Source organism: Bos javanicus, chromosome Y (genome assembly GCF_032452875.1).
Source record: "Bos javanicus breed banteng chromosome Y, ARS-OSU_banteng_1.0, whole genome shotgun sequence".
NCBI classification, from domain to species: domain Eukaryota; kingdom Metazoa; phylum Chordata; class Mammalia; order Artiodactyla; family Bovidae; genus Bos; species Bos javanicus.
In genome coordinates, this window is record NC_083898.1 from 4030261 (window position 1) to 4049687 (window position 19427).

Below are 19427 nucleotides of genomic sequence, written 5' to 3' on the forward strand. Positions count from 1 at the left end.
AAGACTTTATTCCGCCGTATGACTACTAGGAGACTTCCCGCAGAACAGCATTTTAAAAAGATTCTGTAAAGGGCCCAAAAAACAACTATTTTAGGCTTTGAAAATATGGTCTTTGGCGATTGATCATGTTTTCAGCCATAGACAATAAACAAAGGAACTGGCAAGTCCCTGTTTCAACTTTAAGGACACCAAAAATTGAATTTCTCACAATTTTCACGTCAGAAAATAATGGTTTTCCTCAGCCATTAAAAAGTGTAAGGCTCTAAAATTAAAAAAAAAAAAAAAGAAGAAGAAGTCGCTTCAGGCCCGTCTGACTCTGTGCGACCCCATAGACAGCAGCCCACTAGGCTCCTCTGTCCCTGGGATTCTCCAGGCAGGAATACTGGAGTGGGTTGCCCTTCCCTTCTCCAATGCATGAAAGTGAAAAGTGAAAGTGAAATTGCTCAGTCGTGCCCGACTCTTAGCGACCGCATGCGCTGCAGCCTACCAGGCTCCTCCATCCATGGGATTTTCCAGGCAAGAGTACTGGAGTGGGTTGCCGTTGTCTTCTCGGCTCAGCTCACTCTAGCTGTGCAAAATCGGGGGCAGGCTGCCCTGCATTGAGCAAAATGGAATTCCAAGAGGAGGGGCTTCAAGATCCAGGTGTACGGTCAAGTTTCTTAAGCAAGGGGCAGGTCACCCCTGAGGGCTGTGAGTGCTAGACACCATCATTGAAGTCCCCTGGTAGACTCGGAGGTCGTTCTCAGCCCTGTGCCCTGGCGACTGTGCAATCTATTTTTTTCTTTTTTCCCCTTTGGTGAGCTGAGCAATCTTGACAGACCCAAGACACTTCAGATTCAGGTTCAGCCTGACCACGCCCCCAGCAGTTGCCTCCAGAGGGGCCGCGCGCGCATGCGCCCAACTCAGCCTCGCGGCCAATCCGATTGCAGGCGCCAACACCTGGCAACCAATCATCGTTGGCAGCGGTCACGCCGGCAGTTGAGGCGGCGTCCCAGACCGGAGGAGGCGTCGTCCCCTCGGGCTCTCCTCCTCAGGCTTAACCCAGGGACCGCCGAGGTGCCGGTGAGCTGCCGGCAGTTCTGGCATCGCCGCCCACGGGGACCGGTAAGGACTGGGGCCTGGTGCGGCCAAAGCGGTGCCGGAGTGCCCAGGGAAGGGTTTCTCAGGTCCCCATCACGCGGGGCCTTGCTCCGCCAGGTGGCCTGTGAGGGCCCACGGGCCCTCAGGAAGGAGTGTGAGGCCGGGCCTACAGGCCCCAGGCCCCTTTCGCCCTCTCCCCTCTGTAGTCTGGGCGGGAGCTGCTCTCCAGCAGCCTTCCTGTCCCAGGGGTGGGACGAGCCAGCTCGCGGAAAGGGCCTGTCAGGCCCGCAGCCCCCAGCCCCTCCCAGGTCTCCTGTGGAACTTACTATATTTAAACACACACACATACACAAATCTTCATGGCAGGTTTGTGACTCGGGCCCAACCCGGTTCTGCAACCAGGCACAGTCTGACGGGCACAGCAAAAAAAAAAAAAAAAAAATCGATCCAGTGGCCTCTCTACTGCCATGGGGCTTTGGTTCGTTTCCTGTTTGCTCTGCCTCTCCTCGGACTCCAGGGCTGCCCCTGTCCCTGGGGGCCCCGAGATTCAGGCCTTTGGTTCGGAAAGTTGGCAGATGAGTTATTTGTTTGTTTGTTTGTTACTGAGAGAAGGGAGGTGGGAGGAAGAAGCTCAGGGAAGAGGAGTTCAATCACTTGCTCTGGTTGAGTGTGAGACACCTGGTCAGCATCCGTAGGGTAGGACCAGGTAGGGCCTGGGGGATAGAACGTTTCCGGAACAGGTGACTCACCCTGACCTTTCCCTCTGCCCGCCCCCAGGATGTGACCTTCTCCTGCCTGGGAAGTCTCAGGCACTCAGGTTTTCAGTGTGCCCCTGAGGTAAGGTGACAGACATTTTTACAATAAGGAACAAAGTTGTGTCTTTCTTGCCTTCTGTTTTCTCCTTTCATTCATGGGCTGACATGTTGCTGTGGAGAGAGAGTTCTCCTGGGGATTAGCTGACCCTGATTGTGGGTGGTGACTTCAGGGCAATCATGGTTTCAGGTCACTCTGAAGCTCTCTGAGTTGCAACATTAAAAGCAGGCAGGGAGGCTACTGGCTTGCTTTCTCCTGCATTCTTGAAAGAAAAACAAGTAAGAGCACCATGGGTTTTAAGCTGTGTAGAGCTGACTCCTACCACTTGGTGAGGCTAAAATGGGGCAATGCACATATCCTAAGGTTTTAGCTACAAAAGCAAAGTAATGAAGGTATGGGAATTCCCTGGTGGCCTGGAGATTAGGATTCTTGGCTTTCACTGCAGTGGTCTGGATTTAATTTCTGGTCAGGGAACTGGGACCCCACAAGCCAAGCAGTGTGGCCAAATGAATAAAGTGGTTCATTCAGAGAAAATGTGTTGTGATTTTTACACAACAGTTCTGTTTACATGGGATTACTTGCTCATTTTTGCACCTGTAAGAGCTTTATTTCATTAAGTAATTGAACTCCACTGGATGGGGGTGGGGGAGCATCTGAGTTCATTTCATGCCAGTAAACAAGATGATAGGTAGCTTTATGCCCAGCAACTTGTGCCTACAGCTCTGTTGCATAGTTATCTATTGCTGGTACAGCTTTGAACTTGACAGCATGTTTTGTTTTGGTCACAACATGTGGCTTCATAGGATATTAGTTCCCCAACCAGGGATCGAACACAGGATCCTGGCAGTGAGAGGGCTGAGTCCTAACCAAACCACTGGACTGCCAGGCAACTCCTGTTTTTAGGTGTTTTGGTTTGTTTTGTGTTTTTTAAGTTTTACCATATTTATAGGAGAACTCTTCTGTGTGTAAGTATGATGTGAATGATATTATACCTCGAACTGTTTGTGTTGTACATATTATCTCAAAATTGAATAGTTTGAAAAAACTTACACTTGATATCTATTGGTCTAGAATCCAGTTGGGTAGTTTAGCCTCAGGGTCCCTCCTGAGGTGGTAGTCAAGCTTTTATCTGGTTTGGCAACCTCTGAAAACTTGGCTTATTGAATGTAAGTTCTCTCACTTGGCTGTACTCATGAGGCCTCAGTTCCTCCTTCTGTGGGCCTCTCCAAGGGGCTGCTCATGTGGAGGCTGCTGTCTTTTCCCAGAATGAGTGATTCAGGAAAGAACTTGCACCCACGATAAAGTGCAGTCTTTTTTCAGACGTTACACATCTTCACTTCTGTATTTGCTTAGTCTCACAGGTCAACCCTGTGATAGTTTGAGAGAGAACTACATAGGGGTGGGAATATCAGGAGATGTGATTCACAGGGTCATCTTGAAGGCTGGCGACCATACCCATTAATCCACCATGCCAGCCTTCATATGATCTCAGTTCTGTTACTGTGAGCGAATTATTTGGCTTGTGTACACTTCTTGTGTGCTGCTGCTTCTGCTGCTAAGTCACTTCAGTCATGTCTGACTCTGTGCAGTCCCATAGACAGCAGCCCACCAGGGTCCCCCATCCCTGGGATTCTGCAGGCAGGAACAATGGAGTGTGGTGGCATTTCCTTCTCCAATTCCTGAGAGTGAAAAGTGAAAGTGAAGTCTCTTAGCCCTGTCTGACTCTTCGAAAACCCAAGGACTGCAGCCTACCAGGCTCCTCTGTCCTTGGGATTTTCCAGGCAAGAGTACTGGTGTGGGTTGCCATTTTCTACTCAATTCTTGTTTATTCAGTGATATTCTAGCAAGTCTCTTCTTTGTCCTGGATTAAGTTTTCTGTTTCTCTGGACGGTTCCCAGCAGCAAACAGACTGACTATAATGTCACCTCTCGTTAAAAATCTGTCTTTTGTGACACATCCTGCTTCTGCTTTTTTTATTTTATGTTTTCTTATTATGGACTTCTGCAGAGTTGTTTGTAGAATTTTTTATCTCCATTTCTCTCATTTTCCTTTAAATCCACTCTTGTCAAGGTCACCAGTGAATTCCAAATGTTTAACTCAGTGGTCAATTTTTATTTTTTTAATTTTTTAAAAATTTTATTATTATTATTATTTTAAATTTACAATATTGTAAATTTTTGCCATATCAACATGAACCCACCATGGATGTACACATGTTCCCCATCCTGAACCCTCCTCCCACCTCCCACCCCATACCATCCCTCTGGGTCATCCCAGTGCAGCAGCCCCAAGCCTCCTGTATCCTGCATCCAACCTGGACTGGCGATGCATTTCGAATATGATATTATACATGTTTTAATGCCATTCTCCCAAATTATTCCCCCTCCCTCTCCCACAGAGTCCAAAAGACTGCTCTATACATCTGTGACTCTTTTGCTGTCTTGCATACGGTTGTTGTCATTACCATCTTTCTAAATTCCATATATATGTGTTAGTATGCTGTATTGGTGTTTTTCCTTCTGGCTTACTTCACTCTGTATAATAGGCTCTTTAGAACTGATTCAAATGTATTATTTTAAATGGCTGAGTAATAATCCATTGTTTATATGTACCACAGCTTTCTTTATCCATTCATCTGCTGATGGTCATCTAGGCTGCTTCCATGTCCTGGCTATTAGAAACAGTGCTGCGATGAACATTGGGGTACACATGTCTCTTTCAATTCTGGTTTCCTCAGTGTGTGTGCCCAGCAGTGGGATCACTGGGTTGTATGGCAGTTCTATTTCCAGGTTTTTTTTTTTTTTTTAAGGAATCTCCACACTGTTCTCCATAGTGGCTGTACTAATTTGCATTCCCACCAATAGTGTAAGAGGGTTCCCTTTTCTCCACACCCTCTCCAGCATGTATTGCTTGTAGACTTTTGGATTGCAGTCATTCTGACTGGCATAACATGGTACCTCATTGTGGATTTTGATTTGCATTTGTCTGATAATGAGTGATTGTTGAGCATTTTTTCATGTGTTTGTTAGCCATCTGTATGTCTTCTTTGGAGAAATGCATATTTAGTTCTTTGGCCCATTTTTTGATTGGGTCGTTTATTTTTCTGGAATTGAGCTGCAGGAGTTGCTTGTATATTTTTGAGATTAGCTGTTTTTCAGTTGCTTCATTTGCTATTATTTTCTCCCATTCTGAAGGCTGTCTTTTCACCTTGCTAATAGTTCCTTTGTGGTGCAGAAGCTTTTAAGTTTAATTAGGTCCCATTTGTTTATTTTAGCTTTTATTTCCAATATTCTGGGAGGTGGATCATAGAGGATCTTGCTGTGATGTATGTCAGAGAGTGTTTTGCCTGTGTTCTCCTCTAAGAGTTTTATAGTTTCTGGTCTTATGTTTAGATCTTTAATCCATTTTGAGTATATTTTTGTGCATGGTGTTAAAAAGTGTTCTGCTACTGCTGCTAAGTCACTTCAGTCGTGTCCAACTCTGTGCGACCCCTTAGATGGCAGCCCACCAAGCTCCACAGGCCCTGGGATTCTCCAGGCAAGAACACTGGAGTCGGTTGCCATTTTCTTCTCCAATGCATGAAAGTGAAAAGTGAAAGTGAAATCACTCAGTCATGGCTGACCCTTAGCGACCCCATGAACTGCAGCCTTCCAGGCTCCTCTGTCCATGGGATTTTCCAGGCAAGAGTACTGCAATCGGGTGCCATTGCCTTCTCCAAAAAGTGTTCTGCTTTCATTCTTTTACAAGTGGTTGACAAGTTTTCCAGCACCACTTGTTAAAGAGATTGTCTTTTCTTCATTGTATATTCTTGCCTTCTTTGTCAAAGATAAGGTGTCCATAGGTGTGTGGGTTTATCTCTGGGCTTTCTGTTTTTTTTTTTTTTTCCATTGATCTATATTTCTGTCTCTGTGCCAGTACCATATTGTCTTGATGATTGTGGCTTTGTAGTAGAGCCTGAGGTTGTTATTTTATTTAATTTATTGGCAGCCTTTATTAGAGCAGTTCATTTCCTCCTCCCTGGAAAAAAAAATGTTTCATTTGGATTATAGAATGCTTGTCTTTCCTGCTTCTCTTCTATGTACAGTTCTTCCAGATACAATGTGTGACCTTTGTGTCTGGCTTTATTCAGATGCCATGTTTTCTTTTCAAATATTTATTTCTTTAGCTGTGTGGCATGTGGGATCTTAGTTCCCAGCCCGAGAATGGAACATGTGCAGAGTCTTAAACACTGGATCTCCAGGAAAGTCCCCTAGTTTGTGTATTTTCAAGATTCATCCATTTCTTGGCTGTATAGCAGCACATTTTTTTTTATGGCTGAATATGGTATATCAATATGGTATGTGGCTTACCTGTAGTCCATTGTGAGCATATACCACCATTTATTTATCCATTCATCAACTAATGGATAATATTTGGATGGTGTATTCTTTGTGGCTACTGTGAGTAATGTTGCTGTGAACACTGTTTTTGCATGGACTCAACATTTTCAGTTTTTATGGATATATACAAAAGAGTGAAATTTCTGGATCATATGGCTGCTCTATGTTAATTTTTGAGGTACTGACAAACCACTTTTCCAAAGTAGTTGTACCATTTTACAGCAATTACATCAACAATATATGAAGATTCCTTTTCTCCACATCCTCTGCAGCACTTGTTATTATTCCTCTTTTTGATTACAGCCAACCTAATGGTAGGAGAAGGCAATGGCACCCCACTCCAGTACTCTTGCCTGGAAAATCCCATGGATGGAGTAGCCTGGTAGGCTACAGTCCATGGGGTCGCTAAGGGTCAAACACGGCTGATCGACTTCACTTTCACTTTTCACTTTCATGCATTGGAGAAGGAAATGACAACCCACTCCAGTGTTCTTACCTGGAGAATCCCCGGGACAGGGGAGCCTGGTGGGCTGCTGTCTATGGGGTCGCACAGAGTCAGACACGACTGAAGCGACTTAGCAGCAGCAGCAACTTAATAGGTGTGAAGTAGTATCTCACTGAGACTGATTTACATTTTGTTACAGGCTTCCTTGGTGGCTCAGAAGGTAAGGTGTCTGCCTGCAATGCAGGAGACCTGGGTTCGATTCCTGGGTTGGGAAGATCCTCTGGAGAAGGAAATGACAATCCACTCAAGCATTCTTGCCTGGAAAATCCCATGGATGGAGGAGCCTGATAGGCTACAGTCTATGGGGTCACAAAGAGTCGGACACGACTGAGTGACTTCACTTTCTTTCACTTTCAATCATGTTAAGCAGTATTTTTTTGTGATTCTTGGCCATTTGTATATAATATTTGGTGAAAAGTCTATTCAAATTCTTTTCCTGGTTGTTAGTTTTTGTAAAAAAAATCTAACTTAAATTTTTACCATTTTAACCATTTTTACGTGCTAAGTATTTCACACAATTTCATCAGCCTTTTTGGAGAAAGAAATGGCAAACCACTCCAGTATTCTTGCCTGGAGAATCCCATGGACAAAGGAGCCTCGTGGGCTACAGTCCATAGGGACACAAAGAGTCATACACGACTGAGCAACTCACACACATAGACACACACACACACACACACACACACAGTCACAGTGTTGTTTTGTTGTTGTTGTCATTGTTTTAGCTGTGCTATGCAGCTTGAATGACAGTTTCCTGGTTGAGAATCATACCAGGCCCCTGATAGGAAAGTTTGGAGTCCTAACCTCTGAACTACCATGGAATTCCTTATCACATTGCTATGAAACAGATCTCTACACCTTTTCATCTTGCAAAATTGAAACTCTATACCCATCACCTGTCCCATTAAACAACAACTCCTCTTTTCTTCCCTGTTTCCCTAGATCCTGGACTCCATCATTCTACTTTGTTCCTTTCTATTGCTTGACTATATTAGATATTTCATATAAGTGGAAACATACACTATTTTCTTCCTTATGAATGGCTTATTTCCTTTGGCTTGATGTCTTAAGTGATTATGAATGTTGTAGCACGGGGCAGAATTTCCTTTATATGGCTTAATAATGTTCCATTATATGTATATATCACATTTGATGGATGTTTAGATGCTTCCACCTCTTAGTTGTTGTGATTAGTGCTGCTTTGAGCATGGCTATGCAAATATCTCAAGACCCCATGTTAACTTCTTTTGAATTTATATTCAGAAGTGGAATTGATGAATCATGTGGTAGTTCTATTTTTAATTTTTTGAGGAGGCTTTAGACTGTTTTCTGTAGCAGTTGCACCATTTTAAAATCTATCCATAACACACAAGGTCCAGTTTCTGTACATACTTGCCAAGAGTTTTCCTTTCCTTTCCTTCCTTTTACCTTTCCTTTCCTTCATATGTAAACACACACACATGCACGAACAATTTTTTTCATATCCTTTCCCATTACTGTTTATCACAAATTATGAATATAGTTCCTTGTGCTACACAGTAGGATCTTTTTTTATCCTTTATAGTAACATTATAGTTTGCATCTGCTAGTCACCAGCTCCCAGTCTATGCCTCCCCCACCCTTATTCTCTTAGTAATCACATAGTCTGCTCTCTATGTCTGTGAGTCTGTTTCTGTTTCACAGATAAGTTCATTTGTGTTATAGTTTATAGTCCACATGTAAGTGATACCATATGATATTTGTCTTTCTCTTTCTGACATCCTAAGTATTATTTTTAATGCTAATGTAGAGTCAAGTGTTTACTTGACTTCATTTTCAGAACATTTGTTGCTACTGTATAGAAATGTGATTGACTTTTAAAATATTTATCTTATATTCTTCAAGCTTTTTATTAATTCTAATACCTGTGGTTTCTTTGGGATTTTCTATATATAAAAGTATGGTATCTCCAATATACTTTGACTTTTTCCTTTCCATTCTGAAGGCTGTTTTTTGTTTGTTTGTTTTTTTTAAGCAACAACAACAATTCCTTTTTCTTACCTGATTGCTCTGGTTATAGAACTGCCAGTATAATATTGAACCAAAGTGTGGAATAGACTTCCTTATGTTGTTCCCAATCTTATAGGGAAAGCTTTCAGTGTTTCATTATTAAGTATGATTTAGCTGTGGGTCGTTTACAGGTACCCTTTGAGAAAGTTCTCTTCTGTTCTTAGTTATTAAGTGGTTTACTTTAACCCCTATTATGAAAAGGTGCTAGATTCAGGGAAATGCTTTTTCTGCAGGCAGATGTGTTTTTTGTCCTTTATTGTATTAAAATGGCATAATGTTGATTGACTTTCATATAATGAACCAACTTTGCATACCTCCATAAATCCCACGTGATCATGGTATATAAGCTTTTTTATATGTTGTTAGGTTTTGTTTGCCAGTATTTTGTTGAGGACTCTTGCATCTGTATTCATACAGAATATCCGTTGTGTGTGTGTGTGTGTGTGTGTGTGTGTGTGTGTTTGATGTCTCTGTCTGATATTGGTATTAGTGAAATACTGTCATGACTTTGCCTGATATGTGGGGAAGAGAAATGTGGAATGAAGGATGAAGCATTGTTGGATTTAAGTTTAGTCAGGATTAGAGGGAGAAATTTAGGATGTATAAGTGTGGCTTTGGGGGTGAGATTATCAAGAGAGTTCATTCTCAATTTTCTAGGCCTGTGTTAAGTGCTTGACATTGAATTATGCTGTTTGTTAACTGTGTATAGATACTTTATATTTGAATTTGCTACCTATTTTCTGTATTAACATTTATGAAATTAGTATGTGTGAATCAGTTGTAATGTGCATTTAAGATAAGTATTTTTTTTCCAATTTTACTCAAAAACAAGATGCCATTAAATAGCTGACGCTTTTTAAAAAGAGCTTAACCTTAAGTCTAAGAAATAAGCATGTTTGTCTTTAAGGTGCGGAAACACATTTAAAAGTTATAAATTTGCCCAAAAAGATGCAGCTGGTGTGTGATTAACTTAGAATTCCAGCTTAATCTTCTTTGACTCCAAAGTCCATGTTTCTAAACACTGTACAATAGTGCAGTTGTAAAAATACTCGTGCTTTACATGTGATTTCTCCTAATGATCAGTGGTGGTGTTCTGGTTTTTTTTTTCTTTTTTTAATTAGAAGAGATTAAAATCAACATGGATCAAAGCTATTATTCTTGAGTCATGTAGACTTGTAGTCATAGGTTATTCATCTTTCATTTAGTCTCTTTGATGCTCAGTATCTTTATTTGTAAGATAAGGGTGTTTATAACTACCATAGAGTTTTGGAGATAACCAAATAGCACATTTTTCTGTATATTCTATATATATATATATATATACAATATGTAGTATATTTATACCTAGATGGCAGTTTATTTAAATGAAGCACTGGGACTTGTGGCCAAACCCTCCAAGAACAAAAAAGTATTTAAAATATGCACCTACCATGTATGTCATGTGAAGAAGAACAAGAGCCAGAACCACAGAAAAGCGAGGGAGAAACCAAACAAGTAGATGATGAAGATGCTGAACTGATCTTGGTTGGAGTGGAACATGTAAATGAAGATGATGATGTGATCTTTGTTGGGATGACCTCAAATTCAAAACCAGTCATTTCAAACATACTGAACAGAGTTACCCCAGGTTCTTGTTCAAGGAGAAATAGGTATGGTCACTTCAGGAAAGACAATGCTCAGAAATTACAGCCTGTTCATCATGTGACTCCTACATCAGAAGCAAAGACTGTCTTGCCAGTTTCTGTCTCTGAATCAAGATCAACAGATAGTTCTATCATTATTGAGCCTTTGTCCAAAGTGGATTATAAAAATATTTCACCACAAATAGTGCCAAATAGCTTTTCAGAGTTATGTTCTCCTTTGATTACCTTCACAAGTTCATTGCAGCATCCAGTAGAAACAGCAGTTTCTGCAGGAGCTATGGATAAAAGTCCTCATGTATCAAAGTGACTTTCACTTCTGAAACAAATAGCACAAGTCCCAAAAGGCCTAAACTCAGTGATGGAATTATAGGAGAACATTCTTTAGCTTTGTCCCTTTCAGGTATTTTTTATACAGTGACTACTCAGCAAAGCACACCAGACAGTGTTCATACCTCATTAAGCCATGTTCAGAGTGGAGAACCTTGTCCAACAGCTTTTCCAAAGGACAATGTTCATTGCAAGCCTGTAAGTCCTTTAGGGGGAAATGTATTGACAAAAACTGACTTTCCAAGTGTATCAAGTCAAAATAAGTTTGCTGATCCCACAGAAGGCAATCTGATTGTGTTACTTCGTGACTTCTACTATGGACAGCATATAGGAGATGGGCAGCCAGAACCGAAAACTCACACAGCCTTTAAATGCCGCAGCTGCTTGAAAGTTCTAAAAAATGTCAAGTTTATGAATCACATGAAGCACCATTTGGAACTTAAGAGGTGACAGCTGGAAATACCACACCACCTGCCAGCACTGCCACCGCCAGTTTCCTACTCCCTTCCAGCTGCAGTGTCACATTGAAAGTGTCCACACTTCCCAGGAGCCCTGCACAGTCTGTAAAATCTGTGAATTGTCCTTTGAGGCAGATCAGATTCTCTTACAGCACATGAAAGATAATCATAAGCCTGGTGAAATGCCCTATGTATGCCAGGTTTGCAGTTACAGATCATCATTCTTTGCAGATGTGGATGCACATTTCAGAGCATACCATGGTAACACTAAGAATTTACTTTGCCCCTTTTGTCTCCAAATTTTTAAAACTGAAGCACTATACATATGTCATTATAGACAGCACTGGGCAAAGCGTTTTCACCAGTGTTCCAAATGTCGGCTACAATTTTTAACTTGTAAAGAGAAAAGGGAGCACGAGACCCAGTGTCATCAAATGTTTAAGAAGCCTAAGCAGCTAGAAGGATTACCTCCTGAAACAAAAGTTGTTATTCAGGTATCACTGGAACCCCTTCAACCAGGATTGGTGGAAGTAGCATCCATTACTGTGAACGCATCTGATTCTGAACCATCACCCCCAAATCTAAAAGTAGGAGGTCAAAAAACCCAGTTAATTCTACTTTAAGTAAGTCTGAAGCAAGTATTTCAAAGTTATAAACTCCATTAAAAACAAAAAATTCAATTATAGCGTTATTCAGTAATATCAAATATAGAGAAACCAATGCGTAATTTATGTGTTTTTGTTTTAAATACATGAAGTATAGTTTTGTTTGAATATTGAGATGTTATTTAAAAATATATTACCTGTTTTTCATACAGTTGTCTTAGCACTAAAAAGTATGTGTGCGTGTGTGTGTGTGTGTGTGTGTGTGTGTGTGTGTGTGTGAGAGAGAGAGAGAGAGAGAGAGAGAGAGAGAGAAAGAGATGAAGAAAGGAAAAGTAACAGCCTATTTTGGTATTTCATGTTATTTGTAAGTTTGAAAGCTCTGCTATACGTATAATCTGTAGAGTGATTTAGTAATGCAATTTTCAACTGTTTTCATGCCTTGAAGATCTCAGTATTAACTATATAGCCAGATTGGAATGGCTTTGTTATTGTATGTTCCCTTGTGCTGCTGAACTCTCCGAAGTGCCTCTGTTGTGCTGATCTAAGATAACCTGGCTCCAAAAGCCTGGTGTGGAGAAGTTGATGGAGAAGCTATGATGTGAGTTGGGACCAGACATGGGATTTAGTCAGTGGAGAGCTGTGGCTTCTTGTCCCAGTTGAGGAAGAGGTATGCATTCACTCCAGGCATGGAGCCAAGGCAGAAGGAACACTGTCTCAGAGTGTCTTTACCTAGCCCAGGGACATCTCAAGGAAGCCAACCATTAAAATGCCTGTGTTTTGTGAGAGGCCCCTGCAAGCATCAAGCAGGCCCTGTGTTATCATTGACTGCAGTTGGAGAAGCAGAGATAGTTAATAGAATGAGGCATGGTTCCTGTGGACCTCCTGTTGAGTGATCAAAAGGGGAATTGGATTCATTCCATCCCCTTTCCCATTTGGCTAGCCTTTAGTCACAGTGAAGTAGCCATATCTGTCTCAGTCTCAGTAGTAAAGCAAGTTAAGATTCCCAAGTAAAAAGCCTTGACATCCAGTTTGATTTGTACTGGACCCATAGTTTTAACTGAAAAGGATCAAACACAGGGAATCTGTTCAGTTTATGAATTGGGCTAAATTTAGTTCTCTTACCCTTAAGCTACAATGGAGTTGTCTGAGAATAGTATATGTTCTGAGAATAGTATATGTAGTGGATACAAAGGGTCCAGGGTGATTAAACCCTCTATAGAACTTTTCCTTACCTTTTCCAGTTACATGTATCTTACCCTAGTTGAACATGTGAAGATTTCAGTTTTGTATCTTATCTTGCCTTGAACACGAATGTATTGCAGTTAACAGCTAATTCTTTGTGTGGGTAATTTCCCATTTTATCAAACTAATACTGATTTTCAGTCTTACTTGACACAGTCTGATGTGCAGGAATTGTCTCATTTATTTCAGTAATTATCAGGTGATAGAGTTATTATCCTTCCTCTACTCTATCCAGCTATCTAGTCTGTGATTATACTTGTGGAAACCTTTTTCTTGGGGTCTCCAAGAGCTCTTTCACAGACCTGTGGTGTACCCTCTAAGTATTGGTTCCTGAACATCAGCACACTTGGCTTCCTCTGTGTGTTCCTGGAGTTGAGTCTCCTCCTGGAGTTGAATGCCATACTTTCTCCACTTCTGGCACAGTTACCTAGCAATCTCTGTGCACCATTCAAGGAACCTGGGATCCTGGCTATATACCTATGCCAGAAGAAATCTCTCCGTTTCCTCTTCCTTTCTCCTCCTCTTTGTCTCTCCCCACTATTTTCCCCCCTTCACAATTTATTTAAATGCTCTAAGCTTTCACAAAATGCTGGAAAGTGGTAATCACCAAGGTGTTAGCATCCATCTCAGAACGGAAGAGGAAGGATTACAGATGACCAAGCTGTAGTAAGTCTATTGTCTCCATTTTAGGTAATTTCCTGAGTGTAAATTCAAATACAAGTAGATTGTATTTATTTACTCAATGCTTGATTGATTGATTTGCACTTTGAATATATTACTAGGCCTTTCCAGTTAATTTACTTGGGCCAAAGCACTTTGCAAAGTGTTAGCTTAAATCACTTTTAGGTGTATAAAGTGTGTGTGTGTGTGTGTGTGTGTGTTCTGATCTTATGTGAGAACTCTATGTATAAATAAATGTGCAGACTATTGCATTCTTATCTCCTTTACTCTATTTCTATAGTAAAAATATGAAATGTTTTCTTTATATGTTTTTATTGTTGCTTAGTATTTTGAACACAGTTACTGTTGTTTGCTCTGAAGTATGCTCCTAAGGAGTACAAGTTATATTTATTGCCAAATAAAAAGGTTCCAGTGATATGGTCCCTGAGTACTTCCTCTCTTCCATTCTCTGTCATTCTACTCTACTATTTTCCCCACTGGTGCCCTGTTTTTGACAACACTGGCCTTGCTTTTCCTCAAGCAAATTCCATTTCTTCCCGATCCAAAGACTGCAACAGTTGTTCTTCTGGACATGCTGTTCCCCTAGTCCTGCATGGCTTGCTACCTCCCTTGTTTGAGCTTCACCAGTGCTGTTCAAATCACACAATGAAATCCTCAACCCCCTCCATTTCCTCCTCCTCCTTAAAGGCACTTTAAGTCTCTACCCTCTTCTTACCTCTCCAGCCTAAATTTCCTACTTTACACACACACACACACACACAAACAAAACTGAGAAGAGATAATAATATCAGGGCTTTGCTTCTTAGAATTAACTTGAGTCAGTTTCTGTGCCTGCAAATAAAATATAGTTAATAGTGAGTTGAGTTCTTTCAGGAGCTTCCTCTGTTTTTCTGTTGATACCTCTATATTTTTTTCAGGCAATGACACTTTGTTTTGTTTACAAATGTATTGAATATCTGTCAAGATCACTATTTTGTTATTGCTCTTTGTGAATTTCCTTGTCTACTTTGCTTGTTCTTTCAGGTAAAATTTATTGTTTTATTAATGTTGCCAAAACATTCTAAGTAAAATTACTATTTATAGAAATAAAATATTTTTAAAAAATATTTCTGCTGTCCATATTTTTACAAATAACATGGCATATTTCTATTTCTGTTTTTTTTTAAATAATCTTATTGTGTTTGCCAGAAATTCTAAACAGTGATGTGTAAATGGGTTTTCTTGTTCTTAGTACCATCAAAGGCAATGAGGATATGGCTTAATGAATTTCTATTTCTGTTTTTAGATTTTAAAGAGAATTGTTTTATTGGAGAGTTTACAACATCTGTTGAGACATTTCCTTTTCTTTCTTTCTCCCTTCCTTTGATTTTCTTCCTTTCTTCCCCTGACTCTCTTCCTCTTTCTTTCCCCAGGTTTTTGCTTGACTGGATCTTTCCTGAAACAAAAGTAATTCCACTCAGATTTGAACATTATCGTTTCAGAACCACATTCCATTTCTCATTTCTAGTACTGGAATTAACCTCCTCTTCCCCTTATTAGATTTGCCACAGTTGTATCAGTGTTTCTGATTTTGTTTTTCCAAGAAGCAGCTCTTGTTTTATTATCCCAACAAGATTTATTTTTGTTGTTTTCTATTTTTGTTTCAATTCATATATACCTTCTACTTTCTTTGATTTTTTCCTTATAACCTTGTATTTTAAAAGCTTTCTTTACAAATTTTTATGGAAATATATTTGATTTACAATGTTGTGTTTCAGATGTATATCACAGTGATTTAATTATACAGATACATATCTATTCTTTTTAGGTTCTTTTCCAATATAAGTTATTACATGATGCAGAGTCTTTCTTTCTTTCTTTCTTTTTTAATAGTTTAGGGCTTGACCTAACTTTATTTAAATAGCAAATTTTATCTAAATCCCAAATATTTTTATGTATACATTTTTTAACTAATATTTCATTCTCTACAATTTTTTGGCAAGTTAATTCCAAAGATTTCACTCTTTGCAGGCTGAATGTTTTAATTTATAGTTTACTGAGAATTAAGTTTTCCTTGGAGCTCTGAGGGTATGAATGTATATACACTGACATGTCTATATACACATCCTTTTCAGATTACTACATTTTTTTAAGGATATATAAGTATATCTTAAAAGATATTTTCTGTATGGTAAAAACATGAAATGTTTTAATTCTAAAAATGTATTCCCCCAAATGAATATAGTATAAAAAGTAAAGGTATAAAACTATTCCTTTGAGAATAATCCCTACTAACAGAACTTGGAAATGTTAAAAAATTATTCATAACACTTACTAAAAGTGGTAAGAAAAACTTTATTCAAAGTAAGAGTACTACAGCTGGGTCTTATAATATGGGAGAGAGATTGAGCTTAAGTCGACACAACTGGGATTTATAGCTAAGTAACAGGGTGGGTCCATGAGATTGCACAGAGAGACTGGACGACTGCAATGAACAACAATAGAGTGGGTGTCAGTGAATGGAAACTTATTAAGAGGGCCATAAGGGTGAGGGTGGATTCTGGCTCAACTGAGAGGATCATTGCTGAGGCTAGGCAAGGCTGATAAGATATTGAGGTGAGTGATAAGGAATTTGATCTGATACTGAGGGTGGTCAGATCAAGGGTGAGGTATGTTTTCTAAACTGAACTAGCAGATTCTGGCTTAGATTGGACTAAATGGGCAGGCGCCCCAGGATAAAGACATGGCCCAAAGTTGGCAGTGCATTAATGAACTACTGGTACATGACAAATTACCCCAAACTAACAGCTTAAAACAATATTATCTCATACTGCTGCTGAAAGTTGGGAATCCAGGAGTAATTCAGTTGAGTGTTCTGGCTCAGGGTTTCATGAGATTGTCGTCATCTGAAGCCTTGACATGGGCTGGTGGATTTCCTTCCAAGATGGCTTACTCACATAACTGTTGAAACCAGTTTCCTTGCTGGATGTTGGGAGAAAGCCTCAGTTCTTTCACATGGGCCTCTCTACTGGGTTACATGAGTGTTCTCAAGATACAACTAAGCTGGCTTCTAGAGTGAGTGATCCAAGAGGATGAGCAAGGAGGCTGCAGTGTCTTTTATGACCTAGTCTCAGACACTTCATTTTCATTTCTACAATATTCTCACATTAGAAGTGAGCCACTAAGTCCAGCCCACATGTGAAGGGGAGTATAAAGATCCACCCTTGAAAGAAAGGACTTGTGGACATCCTTTAAAACCACGTGGTACACACATGGCCACAAAATTGTTTACATACTTGTATGTCCAAAATGCATTTTCCTGCCAATGCTTTCAAATAATTTATCCATTATAGCATTAACTTGTAGTTCAGGACCTTGTCATCTAAGTCAGTTTCAGATATGGATCAGGGTCTACTTGTGCAATATCTCAAGTGTTCACTCGCTCAGTTGTGTTCTACTATTTGCGGCCCGATGGACTGCAGCACGCCAGGCTTCCCTGTCCACCATCAACTCCAGGAGCATGCTCAAACTCAAGTCCATTGAGTTGATGATGCCATCCAACCATCTCATCCTCCGCCGTCCCCTTCTCCTGCCTTCAATATTTCCCCCATTAGGCTCTTTTCCAATGGGTCAGTTCTTCACATCAGGTAGCCAAAGTATTGGAACTGCAGCTTCAGCATCAGTCCTTCCAATGAATATGCAGGACTGATTTACTTTAGGATTGCCTGGTTTGATCTCCTTGTAGTCCACTAGACTCTCAAGTCTTCTCCAACACATCAGTTCAAATTATACAAGTGTAGTTCCTCTAGACCTGATGATCTGTGAACAAAAGAGATGAGTTAATCTGCTCACTTTCACAGCCAACATACAGTGCTGGGTCAGGCATAGATAACCTTTATAGACGCTGCTGTTCCAGAAAGGATAGGGGAGATGGGAGTCAATAGTAGCAGTCCTGAAACCCCACGGGTTCTTATTGGCAGTCCTTTGATTAGGATTTAAGGCCTGGAAACTTCCTAGGCTTCAGTCTCTGAATTTTTAATTCTGCCCTCTGACATGATTCCATTGCATGAAAGGTGGGTAGTATACAGTTACAGTGAAACAGTCTCCCTAGCCTGCTTCCTGCTTGTCGAAGGTAGAAGTCCAGAGCTCTCTTATTTTGTACTATTTCTGGTCCTTTCAGTCCAATCTGAACTTAAATATGTTATCTTAAAATCTTGGTGTGCCTCCTGATAATCTTACTGGTGTTCATGGCAAAGCACCCACTCTAAAGCCACAATCACACGTTTTCATAAAAAGTCCTCCTCTGTCTTGGTTTTCTGCTGAGATAGCTGAGGGATAACACCCTGAAACTTGGTAGAAGTCTTATTGTGTGACTGAAATGATCTCTGAGTGACACCCCTAAACTCTTTGGAGGGCATTGGCCTGCCTAAATAATGTCATGAAGCATCCCCTTCCAGCTTTCTGAGGCTTAACAAAGAATTTTACAGTCACACTCATCTTTAGACAACCTTTATTAAAAAAATAAGAATGACCTATAGGTGATGTAAAATGTTATATTTAGACCATCTTATCTCAGTGCCCTGGAAATGACCTTGCTTGAGAGCCATTAATTTTAGCATCTTCTGTCATCTTAAAAGACTGGAAAATTTCCAAATCAGCAAGTTCTGTCTTCTTTTTTAATAGTCCTTCTCTTATTTATTTATTTTTAAAAATTTTCCTTCATATTTTACTATAGGCAGCAAGAAGAAACCAGGAAGCACTTTTGGCTGGAAATCTCCTTGGCTAGATATCTCAATAAATAAGATACAGTTTCTCCTTCCAGGTCATTAGGTACATTTTCTACTTTTCATAAACTGCAGGTGTAGTGGCCTTTCCTCGGCCCACTCTCTAGGCTCTTTCCCCCTGCCTCTCCTTTCTGCCAGGCATCCTGGGTGCACCACTGTGATTCCATTTAGAACGTGTTTGCTCAGTGAGATAATGGGGATCGATTCCCTGGCTTCAGTCCTTCTGCTGGCCAGAGTCTATGTACCTTTCCCTAAGACCTTCATGTTTCATTATCCAACTTCCATCACCTGGCTATGTCATTTCTGACAGCTCATACTCACAAGCATACTGGCAGGGACTTCTATGTGCACACATGCGTGTGTACACAGTAACATCACTGAGAGGAAACTTGCACATATGCAGAAATACAAGCTTTCTTCTCCAGGAACATGAATTTTGGTAAGCACCCAACTTTCTTTGTCCTGGTTATTTTCTTTCACTTGCTCATTAATCATGTCACGTTGCACTTCTAACTCTGTGCTGCTACTGCTGCTAAGTCACTTCAGTCATGTCCAACTCTGTGTGACCCCATAGACGGCAGCCCACCAGGCTCCCCAGTTCCTGGGATTCTCCAGGCAAGGACACTGGAGTGGGTTGCCATTTCCTTCTCCAAAGCATGAAAGTGAAAATTGAAAGAAAAGTTGCCCAGTCGTGTCCGACTCTTCGAGACCCCAAGGACCACAGCCTAACAGGCTCCTCCGTCCATGGGAATTGCCAGGCAAGAGTACTGGAGTTGGGTGCCATTGCCTTCTCCATCTAACTCTGTGACTTATCCTCAAAAGTTACAAAATCTTGGCATTTGCTAGTGACAGGGATCGACCTGTAGCGCTTACCATGAACAG

At 40.6% G+C, this 19427-nt stretch overlaps 1 pseudogene; it reads left to right on the plus strand.

Moving 5' to 3' along the window:
* Nucleotides 1-950: 950 nt before the first annotated feature.
* Nucleotides 951-11945, plus strand: LOC133243850 (zinc finger protein 280B-like; annotated as a pseudogene).
* The last annotated feature ends 7482 nt before the right edge of the window (nucleotides 11946-19427 follow it).